The 21367-nt window shown below is 41.6% G+C and overlaps 1 protein-coding gene across 1 annotated transcript in view; it reads right to left on the bottom strand.

The window, feature by feature from the left end:
- Positions 1 to 10196, bottom strand: part of Otud7a (OTU deubiquitinase 7A) — a 176594-nt gene extending 166398 nt beyond the window's left edge. Inside the window, exon 1 of the mRNA XM_029554800.1 lies at positions 10071 to 10196. The gene's annotated coding sequence lies outside the window, so the exon portion shown is untranslated. The remainder of the gene's footprint in view (positions 1 to 10070) is intronic.
- Between the last annotated feature and the right edge of the window lie 11171 nt (positions 10197 to 21367).

The following is a 21367-nucleotide window of genomic DNA, read 5'->3' as shown; positions in this document are numbered from 1 at the left end:
AGGGACCCTCTTGCCTTGAGTCCCTGGAGATGGAGGTTGCCGAGCAGGAGGGGTGAGGGTTGAGTATATAGGTGTTTCTGGAGATTCCACAGTCATCCTTGGAAGGCCTCATTCCCAACTCATATAAAAGAAAAATACTTTCGCCCCTTTAAATATTCTCTGTTATTTCTCCTGTCCCTAGTAGGTAAACAGTTTGGATGCCAATAAAATATAAGCAAATTTATGGAAAAGAATCATATGATCATCTCAAATCTCAAAAGATGCTCACAGTCATCTGCTTGCTATACAAACCTGAGATGAACCAGGACTAGATGGAAGCTTCTTTCACCTACTAAAGGGTATAGAGTCAAATGCAGACAGATGATCAGACCCAATAACGAGGCTGTTAGCACCTCTACTAAAATTCAGGGCATGCTTAAGTATTGGGAGAAGTGGAACATTTTAAATAGCTGGAACAAGACTAACATATAAAAATCAATAATATTCTCTAGTCAGTGAAGCATTTTTGAACACAATATAAAAGATCACTTTTATGGAATCCAGCATAGTCTACAAATCAACCAAGGAAAACACAACCAAAAGTGAGAGACATTTTGTTTCTTTTTTAGAAAACAATAAATCTTCACTGAGGTATAGAAAGAGAACTTAATACATGGATGACCCTGTGTTTGGGGGCTGGAGAGTTGGGTCAGCTAGTAAGAGCATGGGCTGCTCTTGCAGAGGACCTGGGTTCAATTCCCAGCACCCACATGGTGGCTAACAACTGTCAATAGCTTCAGTTCCAGAGGAATCCAATGTCTTCTTCTGACCTCTGTGGGCACTGCATGACACAGATACACACATGCAAGCAATACAATCACATACACACACAAAATAAAAATAATAAATAAGATATTAAAAAAGACTGTGTCCGAATGATGCCATATTTGAATTCAATTACCATGAATTTTTTTCATTGAGGAACAGTTACTAAAACGTAAGAAATAAACAAGAAATTCCAAGATAATCAAGGGGTAGGAGAGGTCATTCAGAGGTTAAGATTACTGGTTACTCTTGCAGAGGAGCTGGGTTCAATTCCCAGTGCCCACAAGGCAGCTAACAACTGTCAATAACCCTAGTTCCAGGAGAATCTGACACACTCTTAAGACTTTTGTGGGCATTGCATAACACCAGTGCACTTTCATACATGCAGGCAAATACACTCGTACACAGAAAATAAAAAAGAATAAATAAAATATTAAAAAGAAATTCCAAGACAGTTTTGATAAAGAAAAAAGTGGATGTGGATACAGGTGTGTCTAACCTATGGTCCATAGGCTGCAAGGAGCCAAGGACAGCTATGAATGTGATCAAACAGAAAATCATACTTCAAACATGAGATTTTTTTTGTTTTGTAACTCACCTGCTTACAAAAGTGGTTGTCAAGTGTGAACTTTGTGGATGAGAAGACTGTGCAGCACTGTCAAAGTTTGGACACACCTGGGAGTAGTTGGACCTTCTGCATATCCATGCCATACATAAAAGTACGGTGATTAAAGAAGCAGTACAGGGCAAAGAATGCACAGGGGACCTCAGACACACCATGTGCATGTGTGTGATCACGCAAGAATTATCCATACAAGAACGGCTGTATTCAGTGTATGGATTATACTCTGTATCAATATGGAAACCCCTCTCAGACATATTATAGTATGATTAGACAATACTAAAAGGAAGAAACAGACTCGTAGAAAAATGTACAGGAGGTACTCATGTAGCCATGAGACCAAAACTGTCTATTTTTTCCAACCAATCTGTTACCCTGTCACAGAGAGTGACATAGAGAAGAGCCTTAATAACACTGTTAAGCTTCTTCCCTCGGCACTCCCCACTCATACTTCTCCATTCCTCAGCCAGTTATCATTAACTGAGCCCTTCCTCTGTTGTGTGACATGGAAGGGCTCAGTTAATGATAACTGGGCATGGTCTGTTTTGTAAGATCATCCAGGCTGATGGTATAAAAAACAAAAGAGGTAGGTACCTCTCATGCTTCTTAGTGTTATGAGAGAGGCAGGATGGTGGAGAGGCACACAAACAGGGCACCCACCTTAACCTGCAGCAGAGACGAGGAGAGAGGCTTTGGGGATGCGATTCTACACCTGCAAACCACAGTGGCACTAGGGATTTTGTGAGGAAGCAAAGGGCTGGCTCCATGTGTCTCCATGTGTTGGGGTGGGGGCTGTGAACAGTGGCTACAGAGCCAGGAAGAGAGGGAACAGGATGTATGTGGATGAGGAGAACAACAGAGCAAGCGCACACCCCAGAAATTAGAGCGGTGAGTTTACAAAACTACAAGGTCTCCCTGTAGCCACAGTTGGTCTAGAACTTGCTATGTAGACCGGGCTGGCCTTGATGTCACAGAGATCCACCTGCCTCTGCCTCCTGAGTTCTGGGGTTAAGGACATGCACCACCATGGCTGGCTGTATGACATTCTTGTATGTGTGTGCATGTGCCCATGTAAACTTATGCATGTGCTTAAGTGTGTGTGTGAGCTTCTGTGCATCAGTGTCTGTACATTTGCTGTGTACATTGTATTGTGTATTTATGTTCATTATGGGTGAAGATAAACATGTTTGCACATGTGTACACATGTGTGTAAGTGTAGTGTATGTTTGTACAATGTGCATACTAAGGGAAGAGGTAAGAAAGCGTGTCCAAGGGACATTTGAACAGATGTTTTGGTAGGCTCAATACTTAACAGTTCCTAGCCTACATATGGCAAATGGAACCACAGGAGCAGATGCAGGGATTCTCTGTTATTTTAACAAAGGGATTGCAACTTTACAAGCAGAGAATTTCAGCTTTGAAACTTTTATTAGACCTATTACAGTTGAATATTAACATATCAGTGACTAGTAAAATTCAGTGTTCAAGTATCTGTATCTCTAGACAGAACACACCAGCTTGCCCAAATAAATAAGTAAATGCACACAAAAACCTACATCCATAGACATGGATATGCATCCGTCCTACATGACTTTGAACCTTTAAAATAGACACCATTCAGACAGAAGGACTCTTTTGGGAAGCTGTCCAGGCTGCTCTGATATCTTGGCTAACTCATGAACTAATAGATAATCTATACTAATTGTTTTCTTCTTTAGTTAATTGTATTTTACTTCTTTAGCACTAGAAATACTTATATTAAGTCCACATAGGCTGAGGAAACTTGTCACTTTTTAAAAAATATTTTCTGCCTTGCTGGGGATTGAACCCAGAGCCTTCCACACTAGGCCATTGCTCTATCACTGAGGCACCACCCCAGCCCTCATCTGATATGAGGACAGCACTTTCTGCTGTAATGTGGTTTGGTGGTTATCCCAGCACACAATGCCGGTATAGAATGAACACTAAGGAGAGGCTTGGCCTGACTATTATAGTTGATGTTTTTATCTGTGCATTTATCTGCAAATATGTCCTTAAGCTAATAACCTCAAAAACATAATACAACCCCCTGGAGTTTGATTGCTTCATAAATTTGCTTTGAACAACTTTTATATTCTAGAATAGCAAAAGAACTCATAATTCTGAAAAGATTGCTTCTGTATGGGTAAATAGGAAGTCTAAGTTTCCAGGATCAGCTGTTTAGGTCAATAAAGAAATTGAAATTTTAAGCAGAAAATATATTTGTCCACATTCCCCTGAGGAAAGAATGCTTAAACCAATTTCACTCTAACACCGGGCATTGGCTGAAGACCAAGAAAGAGATATCACAACTCTGGAGGAAATTGTGTCAGCAAGCCTGAAGCATTGATTTCAACTAAGAAAACTGTTTCGCTCTTGGTCACAGATGGAATGTTTCTTTCTGAAATGCATATTGTTCCACAAATAAGCTGCCTGTGATTCCAGCCTTTCTCATTAATGGCCAAGGATGTCATCTCAGCTTCAGATAAAGGGTACTAAATCTGAACAGAAATCAAGAAAGAAAAATTAATAAAGCCAAGAATGGGAATAGGCGGTGAGAAGGAAGCTGGATGGAAGGAAAGAGACAGGGACAAGTGCACACCCAAGTGTAGGCAACGCTCCTCATTTCAGGGGTGCTACTGCTGTTCTGAGCAAGTTGACCCCAAATTTATGGACTTAAATAACATGCATTTGTACCAGCCATAGTACAGGTACCAGGTCATAGGGCAGGTACCAGTGTACAGTTTGAATGGGTTCTGGTTCAGGCTCTGTCCTTGGGCTGTCAACACAATGTTGGCTGGTACTGTGATCTCATGGGATTGTTCAGTTAGGAAAGGGTCCCTTACCAAGCTCACACAAGTTCTCTCTGGCGGGACTCTCTGGAGGGCTGTTGGGCGCTTGCACATGGAAGATCACAATATGACATCTTGCCTCATGAGAACCAACATGTTAGAAAAGTCAGAGAGGCAGTAAGAGGAAGGCCAACAGCCACGTGGTAGTCATGACTTCTGTTGTACTATTTACCAGGGGGAGGTCACTGGGCACATGCATGACACAAAGATGGGACATCAGGAAGCAGGAATGTTTGGGAGACCTGTCCGACACTGTCTGCCATGGATGCTTTCCTGGTCCCCATACTTGGGCTCAAGTTCATCATTTAAATCAAAAGCACCCACATAGTACTACATCAAGCCCCATAATCAAGAAGCCATCTTATTTTATCTAATTGTTACTCAAAAATTTATCCCCAACTAGAAAAATGGGGAGATTGAGATCACTTACATTTTTGGTATCTTGCTGGAACAAATTAAGCCTACCTGCTCCTCTTTGGAAACTCTGGGGAAGCATCATACCTATTTAACAATCTTCAACTTCTAGAAATGCAAAAAGTCAGGTGCTAGCCTGTAGAAACTGATAGTTATGATTTTTGTTGTCTAGAAAAATGTAACTCCAAACATCGTGTCATTTGTATTGCTTTGTAGAGTTAGCTTAACTTACCATCTTATATGTTTCCTTTCCAGCTGGCTATAAATCCCAGTTATCACAAAGCTCTTAAAACCAGACAATTTGTGTTCTGATTGGCCACCTTATAAATGAATATGTGTAATAAAGCTTTGGCATGTGCTAATGGCTGATTCTTCTGAGAACTGAGCATCTGCATACTCAGGAGTGCCCACTGCACACTGCTGAACAAAGATTTCAATAGATACTGCCTGCACAGGGAAAGTAATTGTTTGAAGGCTTCTCAGGCTCCTGTAACCTTGACCAGCTCATCTACCATTCACGATGACACACTGTGGGTGTGGGTAGCAAGCTCCTCTCAGTCCAGAAGATTCTAGAGTTGCCCTGGGTCTGTCCCTACCTTTTGTTTCTGTTTCTTAAGCTATCTCATGATGTGCCTTATTCCAATGGCTTTAGACAAGGTGTCTAAGCTCAGTTGTGGTTACTGGTAGTTTCCTTTGGGCAACACCATGGTTCTTCAGAAGAGAGCCACAGAAGAAGCACAGCCAGCATTCTAGGCATGTGTTGACTGCAGGGACAAAACCATACATAGCTAACATGTCCTCTCTGAGTTCACCTGGAGACTCTTCACCACATAGTGTCTTGCATGGCTGCACAGTGGGCCTTACTGTGTCTTGGAAGTTCCCATGGTTCCCATGGAAACTGAGAGACTGGGGTCTCAGGATTCATAGAGTGGGCCATGTGTCTTTAGAAGCCCCTGTGCTGTTCATGTCATTGGGGGACCCTTTTCTGTTACCTGGCTGTTTTGATCAGCTGTGCACTGAGTACTCTATCAGTAATAAGAAACGTTTCATTGTATATTTGTATCCTTTCATAGGATGTCTTCAAACATGCACATAAACAAATGCAGTACAGTTACCTGGGAGTAAATTTAACGTACAAAGTTACAATGCTGTGGTTTGAGTGTCCCTGAGCGTTTATGAGCTAGAAACATAATCCTCAGGGTGGTGGTGTGGAAACTGTAAGGCTGGGGCTTGGTGGAAGGTATTTGGGTCCTGAGACACCACCCTTAGAAGGGGTTGATACTAGACTGGAGAATCAGTTCTTGTGGAGCAGACTCCCCACATACTTTATATTTCTGCACAGAGCATCTTCCCTTTCCATTTCTCTGCCACACTGTGGTACTCAGGAGGCTCTCCTCAGGATGCCAGCACCATGTTGTTCTGATCCTCCAGTCACTAGGATCATGAGATCAACTTCTTTATATTATAAAGTACCCTGATTCAGGCATTTTGTTATAGCAACACAAAGTAGCCTAAGACAGGGATGTGGAATAGAAATTCAAATTTAAAGGGAAAAGAAAAGGAAAGCAAAGCTCTATGAAGCCCATTGAGTACCACATCCATGCACTTGGAGACAGTAAGTGGAGTCAGAGCCATAGAAAGGCAGAGGCTGTCTGTCCTTCACCTGTCTGAAACACATCCAGTATCACTTGCCCCTTTAAGTGTCCCAGCTGGTGCCACTGGGCACAGACTGATTACTACAGTTTTGATATGGAGTATCACACCAAGGCCATGTGTTAAAGGCTCCGCCCCCGGGAATAGGAGGTTCTGGAGCCCGAGATTAGTGGGACATTGAGGTTATGCCTTTGAAAGGGCGACTAGGACCCCACTCTCTCCTCTTCCTCTCTTCCCTCCCCTCCCTCTGCTTCCCAGATGTTAGGAGGGAGCTATTCTGTTCCACCATGCACTCCACACCATTATGAACTGCCCTACCACAGGACAGATGTGGCCTAGTCAGGTGACTATGGATCAAAACCTTGAAAACCAGGAGTTGAAATAAACTTCAAAGTTGATTGTTTTACCAGGTATAGTGGAAGTGCACCTGTTACCTCATTATGTAGGAGGCTAGAGCAGAGAAGCAAGTTCTAGGACAGCTAGGACAGATTAACTCCGAGATTTTAAAAAATATTTTGCTTTTATTTTATGTGTATGAGTGTATTGCCTGCATGTATGTGAGTGCTCCCGTGTCGTGCAATGCCGCGGTCAGAAGAGGGCTTCGGATTTCCCTGGAACTGGAGTTAAGGACGGTTCATAGCGGCCATGTGGGATGCTGGGAATTGAACCTGGGTCCTCTGCAAGAGCAGTCAGTGCTCTTAACTGCTGAGCCATCTCTCCAGCCCCTAACTCAGAAATTTTTGTCAGAGAGACACAAGGCTCACTGACATTGGCCTCAGGGCTAACCTCAGGCCCGTGGCTCCTGGTCCTGCTCCAGGTTTACCATCCACAGTCAGTTTACTCCAAGGACTGAAATCTCTATCTCCTGAAAGAGGGAGGGGGATCACAGACCTGTCTATTTGGGCTCCACAGGGAGAGACAGTACCCTAGGCACACCAGCATCTCCTGGAATGTGGTAGGGCCCTTTAGGAGGGTGATGCAGGACAGGGCTGCTGAGATGCAGGGAAAAGGAACAGAAAGAGGGAGGAGGGTTGTGTAGAGACCTGTCCCAGGGCCACTTAGGGAGAGACCTGTCAATCAAAAGTAGACTGTAAGTCTGTAGGGAGGGGCTTCTCCACAGGATTTCTTCTAGGACTCCAATTGCCTGCACTTCCTTCCCTGGAACACAGGTGTCTGTGCAGACTGGAGTTCTACAGAATACACTTGGGAAATCAAAACAGAGGTAGCTGCAATGTTTTCATCCACACATTCAAATGAAATCTGGGCAGTTTCTTCAGTGTTTATGTGGAACCAGAGACTGATCCACTCTTAAAGTATTGTGCCCTGCCTGCATTTTGGAAAACGGAGAAGGCACACCCTGGTCCTTATGGAATGAGCCAGGGGCCAAGAGACCATCAATGGGGCACTAATACAAAGGCTGATAGGAAGGAAGCAGGAGGTGCTGGTTGGGATGCTAGGAGGCCTGGTTGGTACCTTTGGGTCTGTATGGCTTCTCTGGAGTCCTGGGAACCCCAGGCAGGCAGGGTTATTACACTAGTAAGCAGGAGGACAGGTGATACTTGCAGGGTCATCTCCCCAAGTTCTCTGCAGAGAAGCAGGCAGAAAGCTCTTTGGTTGCAGGGTGTGCACAGCACCCACCAACCAACAGTCATGCTTCATGAACCTCAGCCCTCTTTTGCATTGATGAGTTATGAGGAAAAAGCTGGGTTAGTACAATTTTCAGAAGGAGAATGTTTAAGCCACCAACAGATTCTATAAGGGCAGCCTATTTTGTAAGACTTACTATAATATACACATGAGAGTAACTTCTAAACCAACCTTAATTTTCACAAGTTTTTTTTTTCTTGGTGATGTTTTTAAAACATTCTCATTCCATGGCAATGGAGTGCTCATAAGACCATGTACTTAGCATGCACAGGATGAAGTCTAATACTCTTCAAACAAAACTCTAGTTATTACTGGTGACTGAAAGGTAAATAGGGCTTAAAAAAAGTGACCCTCAGATCATGGGAGCGTCTTGCTTGTCACTCAGGTTCATCTATACTTTTGTAAAAAGTCTTTTTAAAGTTCTTAGTAGGTATGTGGCATCTAGTTGGTGCTCTGCTCATCCTCCCTGTCCCTGGTAATAATTAAAGGCCAGTGCTCAATGAGGCAACCCCTGCCCCATGCCTCTGCAGTGCCACTCAGTCTGAGGAGGGGAAGTATTCCCCACAGGCCATTGGGCTAATGTGTGGCAGAGCACATGCTAGATGGCATAGTTTTATTCTACCTCTTGGTCCTCCCTTGTGTGCTGATCTCATGAGGGCAGAAAGTGTGAAGAACGAGGGACTGGGAAACAGGAGAGAAAGTATGTTGTCAAGGTTAACTGATCTGATAAGGATTCCTATATAACGATGGCTTCTCGAAAGTAATCCATGAAAACTAAACCCAAAAGACAGGGCCTCATGTTTGCCCCACTTATTACTTACAAGGAATTAAAAAAGGCAATTTATTAAGAAGAGTTCTACCAGAAACCATTTTATACAAGAGAATACCACACAGCCATCACTAACAGGTCAGATGACACTGTTTCCCTTGATGGGTTGTTCAGGCAAACACAGCTGTTTACCTGAATCTGAGTATGAGGAAAGAATCAGAGAAATTCAGACTGAGGGGCATCCTATAAAACAAATGGCTTATATTTTTCAAAACAAACAAACAAACAAACAAACAAACAAACAAACAAACAAGCTTGTTCCTGACTACAGTGGAGCTCAGTGGTATATACACTTGCCTAGTATCACAAGACCCTGGGCTCAATCTCTAGAACTGAAAAAAGGGAAGGAAAAGCAAAATATCAGTATCAAAAAAGATAAAAAGCAAGGCTTTGGTTTAGAATTAGAGATATAGTTGAATTCAGTGCATGCACTTACGAGTGTCAGATGTATAAACAGCTACAATGAACATCTTTAGGACAAGGAAGGGCATTTGGATGGAGATAACACATTTGGACTTGGCATTACTTTTCAGTGTTAAATTGCACAGTGGTGATGGTGTTCTGATTTTGTAGAGAGGGCTGCAAACTTTGGAGATCCTTGCCAAAGGCTGCCATGGTGCCCATAGTTTGCTTTCAAATGATTCTGATACAAAGACTGAATACACATAGAGGCACATATTTAGAATCTTTGTCTATAGAACCAGTCAGTAAGCCTGGGCAAAGATTATATGAGTTGGCCCTGTCTTGTTCTTTAGATTTTTCTGTATATTTGAAGTTTTAAATAAAAAGGCAAAAAGTAAATGAAAATGTTTTTTCCAAGAGTTATAGGGCAAAAAAGTCACAACTCAGATATCAACTGGATAGAAGTTGTATTTTTGGACAAATACTAAAAGGAAACATTAAAATGAAAACAAATGTTAAGAAACGAGGTCATTTTTCTTTTGCTTACATCATGCTTGATGCTTTAGAAACAAATCATAGTTGCAGCGGACTTACAAAGCAGATTTTGCTCATGTATAAGTCATTTGTCAATAACCAGAGTCATACTCTTCTCTAGAATGCTTATTCAACCTCAGATTCCAACACAATGTGAGATACACTTCTTACTTCTTGTTCAGTGTAGTCCTGTGGGCAGATAACATGTTGCTTGGGTTTAGACCTGATTTCCAGGTGATTTCCAGATGCTGACAGCCCTCTGGCCCTGCCATCAGGACCCAAGCACAGGACTTACTTTCCAGACTCCTTTCTCTCTGGAGGAGAGTGGCACTCAGGCATTCGGTTCAGCACGTCACTGTCCCTGCTGGAAACGGTCCATGGCTGCTACAGTGGAGGTACAAGTGCCCAGCCTGCCCCTTGAGAACTCTGTAAGGTAAGGTGAGAGAATGTTAACTGTGGGTAAGAAGAGAATTTAAAATTTCAGTGATTCAGTACACATGTGAAATGTGTACAGATAAATCCCACTTCCAATACCTACATACTTAAACAAATGTAAGCGTTATTTGAAAAAGTGTCCTTCATGTAGATTTCAGAGAAATGGCTCTGGACTAGAAATCAGATTTTGGTAGGGGACTGTGCTTCTCTTTCAGGAGCCAGATCCTGACTTCCAAGATGCCAGATGAAGCTCTGGTGTTAGAGTCACTCTACTACCAAGTTGCATTCCCAGCCCAGGAATTTCTTCCTCCCTCCCTCCCTTTAAAAAATACTTTGAAGATTTCATAATATTATCATTTTAAATTATGTATATGTGCATGTGTCTGTGTGGATATGTGCATGTGAGTGAGTGCAGGTAGATCTGAGGAGACCAGAGATGCTGGATCCCCTGGGACCAGAGTTAAAAGCAGTTGTGAGCTGACCAGTGTGGATTCTGGGAACTGAATTCAGGTCCTATGCAAGAGCAGTATGTGTTCTTAACTGCTCCTTAGGAATCATTTCTTAACAGTTGTTTCAACTTCTTGGCTATATTATTAATAATTATAACATGTGACTGTGTTTCAGTGTTTTTGTTAATTGAGCATGAATAGTTTACATCCCATTTTTCTTAAATTTTTTATTAGATGCAGTCCTTAAGCAGTTCTTTGAAAATGATTTCTGGAGGTAATACATTTTCTGATTTCTTGAATAAAAATAGGAAGAATGGAAGAGATTAAATGCAAGAGGATGAAGATCAACAGTCAAAGTTATCTTGACAAAGAACAAAGCTGGAGGTCTCACACTGTCACACAGATCCCCCATCACTCTTGATAAAGGTGCCAAGACAATTCAGTGAGGAAGAGATGGTCTTTTTACTACAGGAAAAAACTGGGTATCAATATGAAAAAGGTCCTTAACATCATACATAAAAAGCAAATTCAAAAGGGATCAAAGACTAGATGTAAGACCTAAACTTAAAAACTCTTAGCCAGGCGTGGTGGTGCATGCCTTTAGTCCCAGCACTTGGGAGGCAGAGGCAGGCGGATCTCTGTGAGTTCAAGGCCAGCCTGGTCTACACAGTGAGTTCCAGGACAGCTGGAGCAACAGGGAGACCCTGTCTCAAAAAGACCAAAAACAACAACAACAACAAAACAAAAAACAAAAAAACCCCACAACTGGAGAAAAGCTTTGTAACATTGGATCTGATAGTTATTTCTTGGTATGATTCCAAAAGAAATAATCAGTGACAAAATAAAAGAGCTGCAGTTCATCAAAATCAAAAGCCTTTATGCATCAAGGAACATGATAAAAAGAATGAAAGGTGACTCCTCTCATGGGAGAAAACATTTGTAAATCATATATCTGATAAAGAATTAACATTAAGAACATAGAGAGAATTCAACAAAGATGACAAGCCACCACTAATCAAAAATAGGCTAAATACTTGACTAGCTAATTCTCCAGGGAAGACACACAAATGATTCTAAGAGATGCTATTTTATACTCGCTAAGATGGTTAATTGTAATTACCACCCCCCCGACCGCCACACATACACTTGCTTTCATGCATGCACTCACGCACACACCTCTAAGCCACAGTATAGTGAGGTTGGCAAGACTTCAGTGAAACTAGAATCCTCTGGATGTTGCTGGCAGGAAGATAAAGTAGTGCAGATATTATAGAAAACAGTAGTTCTGTTTTTGGTGGTTCCACAAAAACCAAATAAATAAATATTGAATTACTATGTAATCCAGCATCCAACTTCTGGGCACATTTGCAAAAGAATTAAAAGCTTGGCCTCCAGAGATATTTGGAAAGCCATATTCATAATCAAATTATTTACAATAGACAACAGATGAAAAATCCAGTTTCCGTGGACAGATGGGTGGACAAACAGAATGTGGGCTCCACAGGCAAGGACTATTTTTACAGACTTTACAAATGAGAGAATTTAGACACATCCCACAACATGGATGGATGTTGAGAACCTCATGCTAAGTAAAACAAGCCAGGCACAAAAGATAATGTGTGACTCTACTTACATGAGATACCTAGATAAATCTCTGAGGCACTTAAGTTCCCCGAAGCACAAACTAGAGAAGTCTGCGTGCGGAGCTTCCTGTGTTTGGTACTTCACTGGGAAGGTGAAAATGTTCTGGAGATGACCACATAACAACACAAAGGGACTTAAACCACTGAGTGCTACATTTAAAAACAGAACAATTTTGTACATCTCCCATCTTTGGCTCTTACATTTTTTCTGTCCCGTCTTCTGTGACATTCCCTGAACATTAGGGGAGGTGATAGAGCTGTCCCAGTTGGGGCTCAGCACGCCACAATCACTTTTTAGCCAGTTACGGGTTTTGCATTAACCACTGCCTGCTACAGGAAGAATCTTTTTGATTAGCAGCACTAAAATATGGGCATAAACATGAGTATTTAGAAGGCAGTTTGAGAACAAGACTGTTTAGCAAAGCAATAGTAGTAGGTTGCCCCCTAGGACCTATGATCTCCCCAGTCAAGGGCTCTTGATTAGCTTCCCAGAACAAGATACGAATTCCCTCCTATGGAGCAAGCCTCAGATCCAATTGGAAACTGTTTGGTTACCGCCCCCTCCAAACAGTCATGACATTGCTGCACATCTTGTCTGGTAGGTATTATTGTAGCTTGCAGGGTTCACAGCTACCTAAGACTGTTGCTGACTCCCCCCGCCTCCCCAGAAGCCCGCATAGCACCTTCTGGGACCAGGAAAGCTAGCCAGTGTGGAGGAAGCATCCATCTCAGCTCCAGCTTGATTTCTTTAAAAAAACCTTATAAATCTTTAAAAATATTTTATTGAGTTTTTGTACATTTCATATAATAGTCTTAATCAAATTTAGACGGCGTCCGCCATCTATGCCCCCCATGCATCCGCCTACCAGACCTCATATATTCTGCCTTACATATTAAGTCCTATCCAGTCAAACATTTGTACCAAGATGTCCTCCAGTGCAAATTTATCCACTGGAGTCTAGTCAGCCTATATAGAGATCTTAAGGAAGGTCTACTCTCTCTTACCCAGTAGTAATCAGTCTTCAACAGTTCCCAGGTTAGGGCTGACCCACTGTCCATTTCCCTCACTCCACTTTGGGTCCTTGTCTGATTGAACTGGCATGAGTCTTTTGCTTGACACCACCATTGCCACAAGTTCACATGTTCAAGCTTCCAGTGGCCTGAAATCCTCTGCTTCCCTGTGTTCATGGACCAACCTTGGCTCTTACTATCTTTCTGTACCCTTTTCTACAATGGTCCTTGAGCTGTGGGTGCATGAGGTTTAATATAGGAGTCCTATCCAGGGATGTACACTCTGCAGTCTCTTGTTTTCTAAAACTTAGCCAGTTGTGGCCTTCTGTGCATGTCATACTCTGTTGTATAAGGAAGAGTTGTTGATGAAAGTTGAGGGATGCACTAATATGTTCCATGAACCTAAGGTGTAGAGGTTCCACTGTAGATATGTCACCTAGGGCTGGGCATCTCTAAGACATATATACTCTGTGTATGACTAGTTGTAGAACTCTGCAGTAGCCTCCATCTGTTTCAAAAAGAAGCTTCTTTGATAAGTGGTGTATAGTATACTTTCTGTAAATATAAAGATCCATATTTAGCATATGGTAAGAAATTTATTTGCCTAGTGATATGACAAACATAGAGTTTTCTGTAGGATCAATGATCTCTCCAGCCATGTATATTTGGCTGTAACTACAGTGCCACCCATGAGTTCACTCCCACTGAGAGGGCTTTAAGTCCAATTAGATAGCTGTTGATTACCTCTCCTCCCCCCAGATAACAGCACTACTACTGTACCAATAGCGATAGTTTGCTGGGCTGGTTATTATAGGCTTTACAGATGGGTAGAACGACCAGTTGGTTTTCTCTGTTGGCAGCTTGTATAGTATCTTCTGATACTATGAGACCTAGTCTTTAGGGAGGAGGCTTCCTGGTATGTTCCAATTCAGTTGCTCCAAGTCCTATGTCTGAAGTATGCTATGTCTTTAGTAATAGGTCTTCCCTTCAAGTTCCCAGAGGCAATCAAGTACTGTGGAAATAGCCTGTATTATTTTGGGAGTCTCTTGGACTACCCTGATCAACAACTCAAAAAGGTTTCCTTTGCCTGGCACTGTGATTTTTGTTATATAGTCTTTAGCTGCATACATGCACTCACATTTATGTGTGAATTTTTCAACAGGCTTATTAAATACATTTCTCTTCAGCTTTTCAAACCATCTAAGCATTGTTTACCTTTTTTCTCTCCCTCCCTTTCCCTCCCTCTCCCTGCCCCCAATAAAATACCCCCAATTTTTCATATTTTTCCTCTGATAATTCCTGTCTCCTGTTATCTTCCTCTTTCAAGTTCCTTCTTCCCTTCTCCTCCCAAGGTTCTCTTCCATTTTTCTAGCTGCTGCAGTTACATCAGCATATTGACATCTAAGAATTTGGAGCAAAGGAAAGAGAACACATGTTGCTTGCTTTTCTGAGTCTGGGTTACCTCACTGAATAAAAGATTTCTAGTTCCATCCATTTGCTTACAAATTTCATGATTTCATTTTTCTTTACCATTGAATTGAATTCCATTGTATAAATGTACCACGTTTTCATTATCCATTGATTGGCTGAAGGACATTTCAGTTTCCATTTCTTCGCTATTGTGAAAAGAGCAGCAATAATCATGGTTGAGCAAGTATCTCTGTAGTAGGACACTGAGTCCTTTGGGTATATACTGAGGAGTAGTATAACTGGATCATAAAGTTCTCCACACTGATTTCCACAATGGCTGCACCAGTTTGCAAACTGATTAGCAGTGAATGAATGTTCCCCTTGAAACCACAACTTCTGTAACACTTATTGTCAGTTATTTTCTTGATCTTAGCTGTTCCGACTGGAGTAAGATGAAATCTTATAGTACTTTTAATTGACAGTTACCTAAATACTAAGGTTGTTGAAACTTTAAGGTATTTCTTAGTCATTTTTATTTCTTCTTTTGTGAACTCTCTGTTCATATCTGTAGCCTATTTTTATTAGGGTCATCTGCTTGGTTTTGGAATTCTCTTCATATTCTAGAAATTAACCCTCCATCAGATGTATAACTGGTAGATTCTTTCCTCCTTTATGGGATTCCTTCTTCACTCAATTGGTTGCTTCCTTTGCCGTATAGACACTTTTTAGCTTAATGAGGATCTGTTTATCAATTGTTGACCTTAATCTCTAAGCAAATGAAGCCCCATTTCTTTGTACGGTACTACCTATATTTTCTTCTGACAGTTTCAGCATTTTAGGTTTCACATTGAGGTTTTTGACACATTTGGGGTGACTTTTGTGCAGGGTGATAGATATGGGTCTAATTTCATTCTTCTACACATAGAGATCCAGTTTTCTCAGCACCATTTGTAGATGCTGCTTTCCTCCATTGTATATTTTTTGACATCTTTGTAAAGTATCAGGCGGCTATAACTGTGTGTCTATTTTGTTGCGCTGATCTACATGTCTTCTTTTGTGCCAATATCATACTTTTTACTACTGCAGTTCTGTAATATAGCAAAATCTGGTGTGGTAATCTCTACAGCACTGATTTTTTTTCCTCAGGATTACTTTGGCTATCCGTAGTGTTTTGTGATTCCAAACGAATTTTAGGATTTTAAAAATATTTCTTTTAAGATTGAAAATGCCATAGGAATTTTAAATGGGATTGCATGAAATCTGTAAATTGATTTTGGTAGGATGGTCATTTTCACAATTTTAATTCTATCAATCCATTTGAACTGGCCATGGAAGAGAAGTCTAGCAGATATAACAGACACAAACTGGTTTTCATGAAAACACAACAAATGAGCTGGAGAGATGGCTCAGTGGTAAAGAGCACTGGCTACTCTTTCAGAGGACCCAGCTTTGGTTCCCAGCACCCACATGTGGCTAGCAACCATCCCTAACTCCAGTTCCAGGGAATCTGACACCCTCTTCTGGTCTCTACAGACTCTGCATGACATGTGAACACTTAAATATATGAAGGCAATACACTCTTACACATAAAAACAAAAGAAAAACACAGCTGAGACAGTGAGTAGACAGTTCACACACTGGAAGAAAATATTTACAAAATACATGATGGACTAAGAAATAGCACCCAGAATATTTAAAGAATTCTAAAATAGGACAAGAGACTAAACAACCTAGTAGAATAATGGCTAAATAAATAGGAATTATATAGAAATGGAATAAAAAATTAAAAAAATTAAACCTTCCTATTCAATTAAAGAAACACAAATGAAAACCAAAGAGTTAATTGTCTGCAGTGTTGGGGATTCATTGCTAGTGGGGCTCAGAATCGCATGGCTGGGCTCTGAGGCCAGTCAAGTGGCCCCTTGCCTCCTGCCTCCCTTCTGTTCACATTTTTTCCCGGGGGGATTTTTACAGCCCCTTTCTCTCTTCACTCCACTCAAGACCCAGCTCAAATGCCACACTTCCACAAAGCTTCTCTTAACACAGCCTACAGCTCAGGAGCATCCTCTGTTCTCCAAGTTGAACCGAACACCCTGCCCACATGCAGGCACCACCACTCTAAGGATGCTTGTCCTGCATGTTGAAAGAATGACAGATGCTCCCATCAGCATCTCTTGTCCTTGTGTTGGGACAAGAGGGTGACTTTTTCTTTCAGTCATCCCAAGAGCCTCAGAGGAAAGTGGATTTCTAGGAATTGGGCTTAATTCACACACTGACCACTCAGGCTGTCGCTGGCTCAGGAATTCAAGGTTATGGTATTCTGGCCAGGTACTACTCATCTCCACTGCAGGTCTGCTGGTACAACTTTTGTTTCAGGTTCTCAAGCAGAATCCAGACTTGCAATGTGTCTTGGCTATGTTTTCAGGAAATCAAAGTTTAGACAAAGTCTAATGGCTTCTGGAAATAAAGAGTAAATTCAGTTTGTACCACAATATGCTGGAAGACCAGAGTGCCTCCAGAATGAATTATGTAGAGACCCACAATTCTGAAGTGCTTCTCAAAATGTGAGTTCCCCAGAGGAAAGACCAGGGAAATCAACAATGATTTAAAAAGAGGTTGGGATAAGGAGCAAGATGAAGGGGAGGGGTAAGGGCATCAGCCAGCATGAAGGGAAGGATGAATGCTTTGTGTGCACTTCAGTCTTAGGAACAGTAGGGACTGCTAAAGTAAAATATCCCATTAGCTAGGGGTATTGCTCAGTGGTGGAATGCTTGCCTAGCCTGTGCAAGGCCCTTGGTTCCATCCTTAGCATTAATATAAAATAAATAAAATTATAAAATAGTCCTTTAGACTTCTACTTGTCTCTAAAAGTCTGCTTGGGCTGGATGGGATGGGCACACCCTGAAGACACTGTTTATAAGGAGCCTGAGGCTGCCTCTTACGATGCTCCAAAGCTAACACTAGGCCCAGGAATGGCCCTGGGACCATGAGTACAATAAATCTCTGAGCAGTCTAGTCAGAGCACACTTCTGACTCTAATGCCCACATTAGAGCCACTTTCTCAGCTCCTCCATGCCACTCGGGAGCAGCCATGTCCTGGAGGCTCCTTCAGTTCTGTTCCATGCCATCTGTCTGTTACCATAAGATTCAGATTCTCATGAGGATGGAAGTGAAGAGATCTCTGAAACCACAGGGTCTCATTTCTTTGTGGTGACATTATTCTAAAGGAAGAATGCAGGTTCATATTGGGGGCTGCAGATGAAAGCAAAGCCTGGCTGCTGGGAAATATTAGGTACCAAACAGGCACCCAGCAGGTGGCTCAGGGGAGGGGAGGGACATTGCCTCCCTGAGCACACAGAACCTGTGGTGTTGGGGGTGGTGGCAAAGGTGACAGTTGCAGAGCAGGTGCTAACAGGCAGACACACAGGCACAGTGCCCTACTGGCCTTCAGGCCTGGAGGCCATGCAGATCCTAGGGTTCCAGATCATACCTCCTCCTACCTCTCACTCCCACATAGAGTTTGCTGAATCTTTCTGTTTGATTTCTTCTCTATCTGTCCAAACTCCCATCTTCCTTTCATTAGAGGAGGTACCTTCAAGCCTCCAGGAAATCTTTGCTTATTATTCAACCAGCAAACAAGCTGGTTTTCTTTATCAGTATTTACTCTTAGCAATTTTTTTTGGTCTTTTTGAAGCAGGGTCTCCCTGTAGCTCCAGCTGTCCTGGAACTCACTATGTAGACCAGGCTGGCCTTGAACTCACAGAGATCCGCCTGCCTCTGCCTCCCAAGTGCTGGGACTACAGGTGTGCACCACCATGCCTGGCTGCAATTTTTAAGTGTATAATACATGGTTATTAGCTATGGTGACCATATTGTGCAACACAGTTTCTGAGCTTACTCATCTTGTGTAACTGGAATGTTGTGTCCTTGGACCATATCTCCCTAACCATCCAGCCTCAGGCAACCATTTTTCCACTCTTCTAGGAGTTCAACGTTTTTTGTTCTGTGTTTGTTTTTTGTTATGTAGCATTTATCTTTCTGTACCTGGTTCATCTTACTTATAGCATTTATGTTGCTGTAAATGATAGGACTCCTCTTTTTTTTTTCAAGGCTGCACAGTATTTGTGGTGGTTTAAATGAGAAATATGCCCCATAGACTCAAGTATCTGAACACTTGGTATATGGTACCAGTGTTTGGGTTAGCCTGGAACCCCCAGGAGGAAATATGCCACTGGGGGTGGGCTTTAAGAGTTCATAGCCTCATCCCACTTGCTCTCTTCTCTGCTCTTCCTTCATGTGCTTGAAGATGGAGCTCTCAGCTTTCGGCTCCAGGTGCCTCCTGCCATGCCTCCCTGCCATGATGGGCTTATCTCTCTCAAACTAGAAGATCAAATAAACCTTTCTATAAATTGCCTTGGTCATGGTTTTTTATCATAGCAACAGAAATTCACTTATACAGTATTCACACACACAGATACACAGACACATACACAGACATGCAGATACATAGTGCCACACAGACACACACACATGCACATGCACATGCACACAGTACGTAATAGGTCTGTGGTTCCAGTCATATATACATATATTTATCTATATTGCATTGATCCTGTATCTTGATTATTGTGAATAGTTGGGAGTGCAGATGTGTCCCTGATCTGATCCCCTTTCCTTCAGTTACAAATCAATAATGGAACTGTTGGATCACACTGGAGTCCTATAAATAACTTTTTCAAAAACTTCCAATGTGTCTTTCATAATGGCTGAGCTAACTGACATTCCTACCAGCACTGTGTAAGGGTTCCTTTCCTCCACATTCTCTTTAGCACTTGATATTTTTCATCTTTTTTATAATAATCGTCCAATCAGGTATGCAGGTGTATCTCAGTGTGCTCAACAGACAAACTTTTAATGAGCAACTGCTTTGCCAGGTGCAGTGGAGCAGAAGTAAGGGAACCAGCTCTCTCCCTCAGTACCCTCTAGATTCAAAGAGGAGATAAACTCGATTCACCTGTAGAGCAAGCAGGTGTTTCATGGAAAGCAGTTTGTGTTCCAGTGAGTCTGAGGTGCCAGTGGCATTGGGACATGATGGACATGGCATCAGAGAGTATTCTTGAAGGGGAAAAAGAGAACAAAACAACAGAGACATGGGAGTCACTTGAACAGAGGTGGTTAACGGACATGGAGGAATTTGAGAGAAAACTCCTGTAAGTAATGTATAAGTACAGCAAGACCACAAGTTACAAAGTTAACATTTAAAAAATCAATTGTATTTCTCTATATCATCAATAAACATGTGGACATCCATATTAAATATACACCATTTTAATTGCTCAGTAAAATGAAGAATTTAGTTGTAAATTGAATAGAAATGATAGTTCTTGTAAATTGAACACCATAAAGCAGTGATGAAAGACACAGTAATACAGGTCAATGTAGAAACTTCTCCATGGACTGGAAGACAGGACGTGCTAAAAGGTGTCAACACCACCCAAACTGATACTTGGGTTTAGAAAGACTCCTACCAAAATCCAGGAAGACATTTTTTGGAGATATAGACAACTATATTTTAATATTTATATGAAAGGGCAGAGGAACTAGAATACTTAAAATTTGAATGAGAAGAATAAAGTGGTAGGAATACTAAACAACTGCCAGAAGATGGCTCTGACTGGTAGAGATGGGTACCTTGACTGATGGAACAGAGCACAGATCCTGCTTTAGACAAATATAGATATGCTAACTGATTTTTGACACTGGTACAAAAGTTATTCAGTGCAGGAAATCTGTTGTTTGCATGGTGCTTGAGTGAGAGGACAAGCAAAGATAGAAGGATGGAAACAAAAGAAAGAAGTCTGACACTACACACATGCACAGATAGTCCATATATGGTAAATATGTAATACATACATACATATATATACACATAAATGGAAATGAATCTTAGACTTAAATGTAAAATACAATCATAAACTGTTTAGAAAATAAGTGTGAGGAGATAGGCATGTAGGGTTAGGAATGGAGTTATTCTTAGACTTGAGACCAGAAGCATGATCTGGAAGTACATTGACTGATCAACTTGACCACATCAAAGCCAGAAGGGCTTTGCTCTGTGAAAGAGGATAAAGGTCAGCTGCCAATGGGGATTGAATACTTGCAAACTATACACCTGACAAAGAACAGCTATGTAGGATATATACAGATTACTCAAAATTCCACAGGAAAAAATCTAATTAGAAGAAACAAGAAGAGACATTTTACAGGATTATGGATGGCCAATAATCATATAAAGATGTTCAGCATCATTAGGCACAAGGGATATGGAAATGAAAACAAAATGCAGTGTCACTGCATGTGCATCAAATGACAAAAGCATAACTCAATGCTGGCACAGATGCAGGGAGGGGATTGTTCATGCCGTCTCTGGGCATGTAACATGATACGGCTGCTCTTGAAAGCAGTTTTAGTTTCTCAGAAAATTAAACATGCAATGATCACAAAGCCTAGTGTCTAACCTTGCAGGCAATTATCCCAGAGAAATGAAATCTTATGGCTACTCAAATACCTCACCGGAATGTTCACGGCTGTCTTCCTCAGATCTAAAACTTACCCAAAGACTTTGGGATATGTGATGAAACCAA

This window comes from Nannospalax galili, unplaced genomic scaffold, assembly GCF_000622305.1.
Source record: "Nannospalax galili isolate Female #2095 unplaced genomic scaffold, S.galili_v1.0 scaffold685, whole genome shotgun sequence".
NCBI classification, from domain to species: Eukaryota; Metazoa; Chordata; class Mammalia; order Rodentia; family Spalacidae; genus Nannospalax; species Nannospalax galili.
This window is presented reverse-complemented; position numbering and strand designations above follow the sequence as displayed.